Consider the following 6,730-nt stretch of genomic DNA (forward strand, 5'->3'; position numbering starts at 1 on the left):
TGGTAGAGGACGTATTAGTAAAGGTTAAAGGCCTTTACATCCCTGCTGATTTCATAATCTTAGACACTAGGAAGGAAGAGGATGAATGCATCATCCTTGGAAGACCTTTCCTAGCCACAGCAGGAGCTGTGATTGATGTTGACAGAGGAGAGCTAGTCCTTCAATTGAATGGGGACTACTTGGTGTTTAAAGCTCAATGATCTTTCTCTGCAACCATGGAGAGGACGCATGAAAAGCTTCTCTCAATACAGAGTCAAACAGAGCCCCCACAATCAAACTCTAAGTTTGGTGTTGGGAGGCCACAACCAAACTTTAAGTTTGGTGTTGAACCCCCACATTCAAACTCTAAGTTTGGTGTTGGGAGGTCCCAACAATGCTATGAGGATTTGTGAGGCTCCATGAGAGCTCACTGTTAAGCTACTGACATTAAAGAAGCGCTAATTGGGAGGCAACCTAATTTTTATTTATCTAATTTTATTTTTATTTTTATTTTTTCTTTTATGTTTTATTAGGTTCATGATCATGTGGAGTCACAAAATAAATATTAAAATTAAAAACAGAATCAAAAATAGCAGAAGAAATAGCACACCCTAGAGGAAGAGCTTACTGGCGTTTGAACGCCAGTAAGCAGCATCTGGCTGGCGTTCAACACCAGAAAAGAGCATGAATCTGACGTTGAATGCCAGAAATAAGCAACAAGCTGGCGTTTAAATGCCAGGATTACACCCTGAGGAGAGCTGGCATTAAACAACAGAAACAAGCATGGAACTGGCGTTCAACGCCAGAAACATGCTGCAGACTGGCGTTGAACGCCCAAAACAAGCATAGAACTAGCGTTTAATGCCAAAAACAAGCATCAATCTGGAGTTAAACGCCAGGATTTCATACAGAGGGCATTTTACACGCCTCATTGGTGCAGGGATGACAATCCTTGACACCTCAAGATCTGTGGATCCCACAGGATCATCTCAGGATCTGTGGACCCCACAGGATCCCTACCTACCTCAATTTACCTTCTCTCTTCTTCACACAATCCAATAACACTCTTCCCCAAAAACCCTTCACCAATCACCTCAATCTCTCTTCCCCATCACCTCTTCACCACTCACATCCATCCACTCTTACCCATAAATCCCACCTACCTTCAAAATTCAAAATCCCTTTCCCACCCAAACCCACCCAATATGGCCGAACCTTAACCCCTCTCCCTCCACTATATAAACCCCTCTATCCTTCTTCATTTTTACACAACACAACCCTCTCTTCTCCCCCTTGGCCGAATACACGCCTCTCTCCCTCTCCTCCATTTTTTTTCTTCTTCTTCTCTTCTTTCTTCTCTTGCTCGAGGGGGAGCAATATTCTAAGTTTGGTGTGGTAAAAGCATAGCTTTTTTTGTTTTTCTACAACCACTTATGGCACCTAAGGCCGGAGAAACCTCTAGAAATGGAAAGGGAAGACAAAAGCTTCCACCTCCGAGTCATGGGAGATGGAGAGATTCATCTCAAAGGTCCATCAAAACCATGACAAGAGATTAGAAGAAGAGGATGGGAAGTTCTCTCCAATTCTATTTAACAAGTCAGAATCTTAATGGTTCAAGAGTTCTATGCCAATGCATGGATCACTAGGAACCATGATCAAAGTATGAACCCGAATCCAAAGAATTATCTTAAAATGGTTCGGGGGAAATACTTAAATTTCAATCTGGAAAATATGAGATTGGCATTCAACTTGCCTATGATGCAAGAAGATGCATGCCCCTACACTAGAAGGGTCAACTATGATCAAAGGTTGGACCAAGTCCTTACGGACATATGTGTGGAAGGAGCTCAATGGAAAAGAGACTCAAAAGGCAAGACGGTTTAATTAAGAAGACTGAACCTAAAGCCTGTGGCTAGAGGATGGTTAGAGTTCATCCAATGCTCTATCATCCCCACTAGCAACCGATCCGAAGTTACTGTGGATTGGGCCATCATGATCCATAGCATCATGATTGGAGAGGAAGTAGAAGTTCATGAAGTCATCTCTCTAGAACTCTACAAAATAGCCGAAAAGTCCTCCACCATGGCAAGGCTAGCTTTTCCTCATCTTATTTGCCATCTATGCTACTCAGCTGGAGTTATCATAGAAGGAGACATTCTCATTGAAGAGGATAAGCCCATCACTAAGAAGAGGATGGAGCAAACAAGAGAGCCCATTCATGGATCTCAAGAGACACATGAGGAAGCTCATTATCAAGAAATCCATGAGATGCCTCAAGGGATGCATTTTCCTCCAAACAACTATTGGGAACAACTCAACACTTCTCTAGAAGACTTGAGTTATAGCATGGACCAACTAAGGGTGGAACACCAAGAGCACTCCATCATTCTCCACGAGATTAGAGAAGATCAAAGAGCAATGAGGGAGGAGCAACAAAGGCAAGGAAGAGACATAGAAGAGCTCAAGGAAATCATTAGTCCTTCAAGAAGAAGACGCCACCATCACTAAGGTGGACTCATTCCTTGTTCCTATTTCTTTGTTTTTTTTTCGGTTTTAAGCTTCATGTTTATCTATGTTTGTGTCTTTATTACATGATCATTAGTGTCTAGTAACTATGTCTTAAGGTTATGAATAATTCCATGAATCCTTTACCTTTCTTAAATGAAAAATGTTTTTAATTCAAAAGAATAAGAAGTACACGAGTTTCGAATTCATCCTTGAAATTAGTTTAATTATATTGATGTGGTGACAATACTTTTTGTTTTCTGAATGAATGCTTGAACAGTGCATATTTTTGATCTTGTTGTTTATGAATGTTAAAATTGTTGGCTCTTGAAAGAATGATGAAAAAGAGAAATGTTATTGATGATCTGAAAAATCATAAAATTGATTCTTGAAGCAAGAAAAAGCAGTGAAGAACAAAAGCTTGTGAAAAAAAAGAAAAAAAAGAAAAAGAAAAAGCAAGCAGAAAAAGCCAATAGCCCTTAAAACCAAAAGACAAGGGTAAAAAGGATCCAAGGCTTTGATCATCAATGGATAGGAGGGCCCAAGGAAATAAATCCAGGCCTAAGCGGCTAAATCAAGTTGTCCCTAACCATGTGCTTGTGGCATGCAGGTCTAAGTGAAAAGCTTGAGATTGAGTGGTTAAAGTCGTGATCCAAAGCAAAAAGGGTGTGCTTAAGAGCACTGGACACCTCTAACTGGGGACTTGAGCAAAGCTGAGTCACAATCTGAAAAGGTTCACCCAGTTATATGTCTGTGGCATTTATGTATCCGGTGGTAATATTGGAAAACAAAGTACTTAGGGCCACAGCCAAGACTCATAAAAGTAGCTGTGTTCAAGAATCAACATACTTAACTAGGAGAATCAATAACACTATCTGAACTCTAAGTTCCTATAGATGCCAATCATTCTAAACTTCAAAGGATAAAGTGAGATGCCAAAACTGTTCAGAAGCAAAAAGCTACAAGTCCCGCTCATCTAGTTAGAACTAATATTCATTGATGTTTTGAGATTTATAGTATATTCTCTTCTTTTTATCCTATTTGATTTTCAGCTGCTTGGGGACAAGCAACAATTTAAGTTTGGTGTTGTGATTTAGCGGATAATTTATACGCTTTTTGACATTGTTTTTAGGTAGTTTTTAGTAGGATCTAACTACTTTTAGGGATGTTTTTATTAGTTTTTATGCAAAATTCACATTTCTGGACTTTACTATGAATTTTTGTGTTTTTCTGTGATTTTAGGTATTTTCTGGCTGAAATTGAGGGACCTGAGTAAAAATCTGATAGGAGGATGACAAAGGACTGCTGATGCTGTTGGATTTTGACCTCCCTGCACTCAAAATGGATTTTCTGGAGCTACAAAATTCCAAATGGCGCGCTCTAAATGGCTTTGGAAAGTAGACATCCAAAACTTTCCAGAAATATATAATAGTCTATACTTTGTTTGAGTTTAAAGGACGCAAACAGGTGTTCAACGGCACTTCCATGCTGTATTCTGGAGTAAAACGCTAGAAACACGTCACGAACCAGAGTTAAACGCCAAAAACACGTTACAACTTGGCGTTTAACTCCAAGAGAAGCCTCTGCACGTGTAAAGCTCAAGCTCAGCCCAAGCACATACCAAAGTGGGCCCCGGAAGTAGATTTCTGCACTTTGACTTATTTTTGTAAACCCTAGTAGCTAGTCTAGTATAAATAGAACATTTTACTATTGTATTAGACGTCTTTTGATTAATCTTTAATCAGTGTATGCAATTTTAGACCTTCATGGGGGCTGGCCATTCGTCCATGCCTGGACCATCACTTATGTATTTTCAACGATGGAGTTTCTACACACCATAGATTAAGGGTGTGGAGCTCTGCTGTACCTCGCGTTTTAATGCAATTACTACTATTTTCCATTTAATTCAGCTTATTCTTGTTCTAAGATATTCGTTGCACTTCAACCTGATGGATGTGATGATCCGTGACACTCATCATCATCCATCCTTATGAACGCGTGACTAACAACCATTTTCGTTCTACCTTAGACCGAGCGCATATCTCTTGGGTTCCTTAATCAGAATCTTTGTGGTATAAGCTAGAACCCTTTGGTGGCCATTCTTGAGAATCCAAAAAGTCTAAACCTTGTCTGTGGTATTCAGAGTAGGATTCAGGGATTGAATGACTGCGATGAGTTTCAAACTCGTGATTGTTGGGCGTGGTGATAGACGCAAAAGAATCAATGGATTCTATTTCGACATGATGCGCGTTGAACATTTTCACTGAGAGGACGAGACTGTAGCCACTGACAACGGTGATGCCCAACATACAGCTTGCTATGGAAGGGAGTAAGAAGGATTGGATGAAAGCAGCAGAAAAGCAGAGATCTAGAAGGAACACAGTATCTCCATACACTTATCTGAAATTCCTACCAATGATTTACATAAGTATCTCTATTTTATTTTATGCTTTATTTATTATTAATTTTGAAACTCCATAACCATTTATAATACGCCTAACTGAGATTTACAAGATGACCATAGCTTGCTTCATATCAACAATCTCCGTGGGATCGACCCTTACTCACGTAAGGTTTATTACTTGGATGACCCAGTGCACTTGCTGGTTAGTTGTGCGGAGTTGTGACAAAGTGTGATTAACGTTTGAGAGCGCTATCAAGTTTTTGGCACCATTATTGATGATCATAATTTCATGCACCACTAACTTCTTTACCAATTGGAAAGAGAGCAATTGGATGTAAATGGGTATTTCGTACCAAATACCACCCGAATGGCACAGTAGAGAGGCACAAGGCAACACTTGTTACCAAAGGATTTACACAAGTGTTTGGTATTGGCTATCGAGATACCTTCAGTCCTGTAGTGAAGCTAGGGACTTTGAGAGTGGTACTTGCTGTTGCAGTAGTAAAAATGTTGCACCTTAAACAAATTGATGTCAACACGGCATTTTTACATGGTGAACTCGATGAGGAGGTCTATATGAGAGTGCCTCCAGGTTTGGAAGCCTCGCTTGGTCAAGTTTGCAAGCTTGAAATATCCTTGTATGGATGGAAACAAGCGAGTAGGTAATGGAATTGCAAGCTCAAGTCTATTCTACTCGAGCTGAAATTCACTCAATGTAAATCGAATTATAGCCTCTTCACCAAGACTACTTCACTTGGATTCACAGCAATTCTCGTGTATGTCAATGATTTAGTATTGGCAGGTGATGATCTAAATGAAATTAACTCAGTTAAAGATGTTATTTATGAGAGATTTCAGATTAAAGACATGGGAGACTTGAAGTACTTCCTTGGTCTAGAAGTGGCAAAATCTAAGACGGGAATTGCTTTGTACCAGAGAAAATATGTTATTGATTTACTCAAAAAAATAGGACTTGAAGGGTGCAAACCTGCCACCACTCCCATTGATTATGGAGCAAAGCTCAGTAACACTGTTGTAAATTTGTTCACTGATTCTGGTTAGTATAGAAGAATTGTAGGCAAGTGGTGGATGAAATTGTGATCATATTCATTGTAATTGGATTTTAGAAATTGGCACGAGTGGACACAACTCCGTTCAACTAACCAGCAAGTGTACTGGGTCGTCCAAGTAATAAACCTTACGTGAGTAAGGGTCGATCCCACAGAGATTGTTGGTATGAAGCAAGCTATGGTCACCTTGCAAATCTCAGTTAGGCAGAAAAAAGGGGAATTGTGATTATTGGAATAAATAATAAAAAGGAATAATAAAAGGGATAGAAGACTTATGCAGATTCATTGGTGAGAATTTCAGATAAGCCGATGGAGATGCTGTAGAGCCCAAGGACGCCTGCTCTCCTACTGCTCCTACTCAATCCTTCTTACTCCTTTCCATGGCAAGCTTTGTGTAGGGGTTCACCATCAACTGTGGCTACTTTCATTCCTCACGGGGAAATATCCTGTGCGGCTGTCACTCGCACAGCTAACCAGTCTGGAGGCATCACCCATGGCTGATGGCTACATCCCATCCTCGCAGTGAAAACTAATGCTCACGCACTCTGTCACAGTACGGCTAATCACCGGTTGGTTCCCGCTCCTACTGGAATAGAATCCCTCTTTTGCGTCTGTCACTAACGCCCAGCAAGTTAAAGTTTGAAGCACGTCACAGTCATTCATTACCGGAATCCTACTCGGAATAACACAGACAAGGTTAGACTTTCTGGATTCCCAGGATCCTACTCGGAATACCACAGACAAGGTGAGACTTTCCGGATCCTCATAAATG

The sequence above is a fragment of the Arachis duranensis genome, chromosome 10, assembly GCF_000817695.3.
Source record: "Arachis duranensis cultivar V14167 chromosome 10, aradu.V14167.gnm2.J7QH, whole genome shotgun sequence".
NCBI classification, from domain to species: Eukaryota; Viridiplantae; Streptophyta; class Magnoliopsida; order Fabales; family Fabaceae; genus Arachis; species Arachis duranensis.